Genomic DNA, 6,634 nt, shown 5'->3' on the forward strand with positions numbered 1-6,634 from the left:
TTGTCCTCATGCTGAAAATGTGAGCATAGCCTACATGACGTTAAGAAGAAAGCAAAGAATATATCTTTTTACTAAGGAAAATGACAAAAATAGTAACGCACAGTGACTTAGATAAGTAACTTTAATCTGGTTTGTAAATAGTAGCGCGTTAGATTACTCGTTACCAAAAAAAAAAAGGGGTCAAAATAGACTACTGGCATCACTGCTTGGGACTATATTGGGACGAAGCACAGGCGAAGCACTGCTACTTGGGTGCAGAGATATCACGCAACACATCAGTACTTTCTCACTCGCCACAGCACGGACAATCTCTGCGCCCAAGTAGCTGTGCTTCCCCCCAATATAGTCCCAAGTCAATATCTGCCTAGGAAATCGCCTCTTCATCTGCATTGCTCACAACATGCTATTCGGCAATAATGGATTCCATTCCTATTAGATATTCTCTGATTCCATTCACTATGCTAAGCTAAGCTAGCGGGGGCACTGACGGACTACGAAAATGCATGCACGGAGACAAAAATGTTTTTGCTCACTTATCTAACTCTAGGGGAGATGGTGAATAACCCAATTTCATAAAACGGTGGCGTGTTCCTTTAATGATTCATCAATTTTGTTTGCTTATGTTATGTTATGTTATGTTAAAGGAACAAGGTTTAAAAAGAAAAACACAATGTATCAGATGGCTTACCTTACACGAATAATTAGTAAGAAAAAACAAGATTTCTACAGTAATGTACTGTTCAATTAAATATTTCATGGCGCTATTGCACTGCACGGCCACCAGATCACACCATTTCACTGCTTGCTTTTACATCCAAAAAAGGCCCGAAGTGCCAGAGCCGTATCTGCCTATACGGCTCTGCGAAGTGCAGTGCCATGCCGCCATCTGGTGGCCTGAAATATGTAATGTAGCCCATTATATTTATTAGAAAAGAAGCGACCGTCGAATAATCTTGTCAATTATTCGTGTAATCCATCTCTGATATATTAAGTGTGTGTGTTTTTTTTATTTATTTTTTTAACTTCATTCCTTTATAAATTGTGGTGTATCATTAAGGTACGGTTTGAAATGTAATTACTCTGACATTCGACATTAAACGACTATAAATGTAAGCAATAGTCTGTATAAAACAGTCTTAGGGGCTGACACTTTGCATAACATTTCTCCTCACTGCTTAAGCCAAATTATGTTACTCCTGCTGTATATATGTTGTACCAAAATGTAGATTATTATGAAAGTGTAATGGTTGCTGGCATAAGTCAGCGGCGTTAGTTTAACCACATAATTGACGTTTTGTTTGTGTTGAATGGAAGTCAATGGGAGCCGTAAATCGGTAAATAGCGGTGACCAAAGAATAGGCCTACCCTATTTCTCCGAATAGCGTGACGGCGGTCTTAAAAAGCATTGGGTTTGGCCTTTAGCGAGGTTGATGGAATACCCCTCAGAAACATATCAGGGCCTGTGGAAAATAAACCAGTATGAGTTAATTGACCAACTCCCTCTCAAATAAACACCTTCCACGTTTCCGTGCGCATCTCTGATGTAGCAGCTGTGCATAGCCAGACGTCATGCTTTCAAAATAAAAGTCGAAACCTGAGGAACACTAGTCGTTTGACAGGCAGAGGCCAGGCTGTGATATCAAAGGTAGCATAGGCTACACAGTATAATGATAATACAACTTTTAAAGGATTTTAAAGGAAAAGCAGTTCTGTGCTATGGAGAGGGTGCCTGCAGACAAACTTTGCAACTTTGTTTTTTGAATTTTGTAAGTAAAGAAAGGTTTAAAAAAGGACAGCTTGTGCAGTCAGTGCATTACCGTACTATTACTCTAGTCATCACCATCTTGTGAGAAGAAAGTCCATACCAGTACGATTTCCAACCTCCTTTTCTGTCCATTGACAGTAGCTTGTCGACTTGTACGGAAGATGCAAGCAAAATGAAGGCGATCAAAATGTATTATGCAGTGAATTATGGAGTCCTTTTTAATACTTCTTCATACACCTATAAGTTAAAAATACTTTTATTTGCAGGAACCTCCTTAACAGTAGCACAGAAGTGTAATAATATTTTGAGGCTTTTCAGTGGCTTAAAGTAGCCATTTAGTTTGATTTACCCAAGGCTATCGTTATGCTATTTTGTTTACATGCATATTAGTCATGCTCAAAACTACTTTAATACTACTAAACGTTTTGACCCATTTATGCTGGATTTAACATTAAATGCATGGACGCATGTATTACCCCTCTTACACTAGCTCACATATGGGCCAACACATGGCCTATATGCCAATAGCCAACTGAACTTTGATATTGAGATGCTTAATCATATGTAGGCTATATAGATAGATAGATAGATAGATAGATAGATAGATAGATAGATACTTTATTGATCCCCAGGGGAAATTCAAGGTCTCAGTAGCATACAGACAACACACACACATTCACTAACAGCAAAAAAAGTAATTAAAAGTATATCATATAAAAACACAACTAAGCAATAAGGACAGTAGAAGATAAAGAATATACTATAAAATACAAATTATACTAACTAACACTTAATCTAAATAAATTCTAAAAACAGTATCCACACAGTGGTGATTAATCAATCAAGAGGTGCTTGCAATGACTGAGGCAGGGACTGAGCCTGTGATTGTCTGTGCATAGTAAGGTACGGTAAGGTGCTCTGTGTGAGTGAGTGTCATGGTGATAGTGCAATGATAGCGGTCATGGTGATAGTGCAAATGAGTAAGTCCAACAGTGCAACAGTGCAAGAATAAAGTCTATATCTATATATATATATATATATATATATATATATATATATATATATATATATATATATATAACCACGGTGCGATTTGTGTAAAAACCAGAGGGGGGGATGATTTTGAATAAGTTTGTAAGCCCCCCCCCCCACACACACACCAAAAAATAAATAAAAAATGAACGAACGATTCATAGCCTAGTAATGTCATGGCTAATAATATCCTATTATTTTTGCCACCTTTGTAAAATTTTAGTTTTAGTTTACCGTGGTGTATGACTTTAAACAGCGAGTGTGCTTGGTATGATTATCAGCTCCTCTAATGCAGGGTAGGACTACGTTTTGACAAGCATACAAATTCACCTTGTTCTTGCCCCATCTGAAATGACTTCTCTACTTTTGCTGCCTCCATCCTTTCTGTATTTGTTATGTAAAAAAACGTTGTATATGATGGCACTGAAGTCTTAAGTTAGTGAATTGGCTAACAGTGTTAGTTGGTAACCAAATAGCCTACACATTGCGCTACACGCTGCGTAGGCTACGTGCATTCTCTTTCCTGCTGATTTGCGTTCAGTAGCCAAGTGCGTAATATTGCAAAAGTTGAAAAAATAAATGTGTTTATTGTATCCTACAGAAAATAAATAGCCTATCATACTCTCAGTTAATTGCCTACAGTGCAGTGAAGAGTTTGGAGAGTAGGGCAACTTGAAGTTTTATGAAAATAGGCTAATTTACGAACCAGAACATAAAGACCATGAAGCTTCTATTTCTTGCAGCTGTTAAAACACCCACTAGAGAGTTTAAATACCCACCAACATTCGTTTTTGCAGTAGGCTACAGATTATTTCTAAAAGTTACTGGCTGATTTATCAAACGAGTGCTTTCTCGTTCGTCCTCCGCAAACTACAGGTGTTTCGGTAGAGCCATTTCATAAGCGATGCCAAGCAATTTCTGTAACACTTTTTGTGACATTCAGCAAATATCTCCTCATTTAATGTAAGTTCCTTCGGACAATAGGCCTACGTTCTACTCTACGTGCAGTTGTCCTCCATCTCAGTTGCATCAGTTTTCTAATTTTGAAGGTTCTAAAACATTATTATGCTTCACTGAATCCTTCTCGTTTTCTTTCATTTGTCCAGATAACTTTTCCATTGAACCTAGCCATTTATGATGGATTACACACTCGACATTCTGAAATGTCCTGCACGATCAAGGCCAAATTAAGTTATCACGCAGCCACTGTGTCAGCAGCATCAGTGCTGACGGTGACAGTGCGTTTCCCCCCCCCCCCCCCCGACGATAAAAATAATGTAGCAGAGGTAGGGATAGGAAAACCAGAGGGGGGGAAATCCTCACCACCCCCCCCTACAAATCGCACCCTGTATATAACTATTTTAAGAAAAGGTATAAGTGTGGCCACAGTTCGGCTGTGGCATGGAGGGAGGGGTTATGCATATGTGCTAATATATGCTAATATAGCTAATATAGCACGCCAACAGTGAGGCAGAAAGACAGTGGTAAAAAGTGGCTAGTGGACAGACAGTATCCAAACATGGAGGGGGTGAAGAGGCAGACAGACTATGCAGAGAAGTATATCTCTCCTCTTCCCTTAAGTGAAGCATTGAACAGTTCAATGGCCCTGGGGACAAATTACTTCCTCAGTCTGTCTGTTGTGCAAGGCAGTGAGCGAAGTCTCCAGCTGATCAGGCACTTCTGCTTAACAATAGTGCTGTGGAGTCGGTGACACTTATTGTTCAAGGTGTTGATCAGTTTGTTCAGGGTCCTTTTGTCAGATATTGAAGTGAGGCACTCCAGTTCAACTCCCACTACAGAACCAGCTTTCCAGCCTGTCAATTCGCCCCGCATCCTTCTTCTTTGTGCTTCCTCCCCAGCATACCACTGCATAGAAGAGGACGCTGGCAACAACAGACTGGTAGAACATCCTGAGGAGCTTGCTGCACACATTGAAGGACCGCAGCCTCCTCAGGGAGTACAGCCTGCTCTGCCCTTTCTTGTAGAGTGCATCAGTGTTGGCTGACCAGTCCAGTTTATTGTCCAGGTGGAGACCCAGATACTTGTAGGTGCTTACCACCTCCACATTGACCCCATCAATGGAGACTGGTAGCAGAGTGGGCTTAGACCTGTGGAAATCCACCGCCATCTCCTTGGTCTTTGAAGTGTTGAGTTGAAGATGATTGAGTTTGCACCATTGCACAAAGTCCTCCACCAGGCTCCTGTACTCCTCCTCCTGCCCGTTCCTGATACACCTCACAATTGCAGTATCGTCAGAAAACTTCTGCATGTGGCATGACTCGGTGTTGTAGCAGAAGTCTGATGTGTACAGGGTGAACAGGACTGGAGAGAGCACAGTTCCCTGTGGCGCTCCGGTGCTGCTGATAACAGTGTCAGAGAGACAGTTCTTCAGTCTGACCCCTTGTCTAGGTGAGAATGTGTTCTGTGTAGAAGATAAGTGATGGCATCGTCCACGCCCACTTTCTCCTGGTATGCAAACTGTAACGGGTCTAGTGCATGGCGTACCTGGGGTCTGAGCATACCTAAGACCAGTCACTCCATTGTTTTCATCACATGTTATGTAAGAGCGACAGGTTTGTAGTCATTAAGCTCACTAGGGTGTGGCTTCTTAGGGACAGGGGTGAGACATGATGTTTTCCACAGTGTTGGAACTTGTCCATGGCGTAGACTCAAATTGAAGATGTGCTTCAGTGGCTCCCCCAGTTCAGCAGCACAGGCCTTGAGTAGCCTTGGACACAGTCTGTCAGGCCCCGCTGCTTTATTGATGTGCAGTTTCTTTAGTTGAGCTCTCACTTGATCTGTTGTGATGATGGGGGGTGTAAGGGGAGGGGAGAGGGAGGGGTGCATCTGGGATCTGTGTGTCTGATGGCTGTTGACTGAGGTCGTTGTCACCTCATTGTTTGTGATCGCCATGTGGGTGAGGGGTGCAATATCCAGTGATGGTGGGGGTACGATAGCCTGTGATGATGGAGGTGAGTGTTGCACTGGTATTGAGGGGGTGTGGGGGCTGGGGGATGACCACCTCCTTGATGTCCCTGTCAAGACTGCCAGAGTCGTGGACACCTCAACAGGCACAGGCAAGGAGGTGTCGGGCGGGGGCAGGGCGTGAGGTGATGGAGGCTTAGGTCGTTGGGTGTCACCGGGATGCAGAGCTGGAGAGACTGGGAGGTGGGGGTAGGGCAGGCACGCAAACAAGAGCCGTGTCTGAGTCAGCAGGGGGTGGTGGACAGACCATATTTGATGTGAAGGTGACATGATGTCCTAATAATAAGTACATTTAGAAAAGAATAGATATTGAGTTCTGAAACATTGTTTTCTTGGTAGGCTGACAGGACATGAACCAGGTTGCTAACAACTAACACGGCATGCATTAGATTAAAGTGCCTCCACCAAGTGCATTGGATCTGTAACAGAGCTTTTAACCCCATGTGGGAAAATAACTGGATTTATACAGTAAATCATTTATACAAAAAAATAACTTGATTTATGCAGTTATTTTTACAATAACTGAGTAAGCCCAACATTACCTCCAATTAGGCACTCACACACACACACACACACACACACACACACACAGTCCATGTTGCAAAATTAATACCCAGCTGGATAAGGAAAGCAAGGCAGAAATGAAACTCTCCAGCTGGCCCTGGTCCCATCATTGCTTACCACACTCATGCTGTTAAAACCAGTTCTGCATTATGCACAAATGCATAATAAATTGTGCGGTGCCATTCTTGTGTACTCTAAGTGTGCCCTAAGGCATTGGCCAGCCCCTGCGGCTGGCTGTTTGCAGATTTAAATCCAAAGCTGGTTGGCTGCTGTCTAGTTGTCACATGT

The sequence above is a fragment of the Alosa pseudoharengus genome, unplaced genomic scaffold, assembly GCF_046254945.1.
Source record: "Alosa pseudoharengus isolate Yale_2024_CS ecotype anadromous, Long Island Sound unplaced genomic scaffold, YU_APseudo_1.1 YU_APseudo_1.1_scf_9, whole genome shotgun sequence".
In the NCBI taxonomy this organism is placed as follows: domain Eukaryota; kingdom Metazoa; phylum Chordata; class Actinopteri; order Clupeiformes; family Clupeidae; genus Alosa; species Alosa pseudoharengus.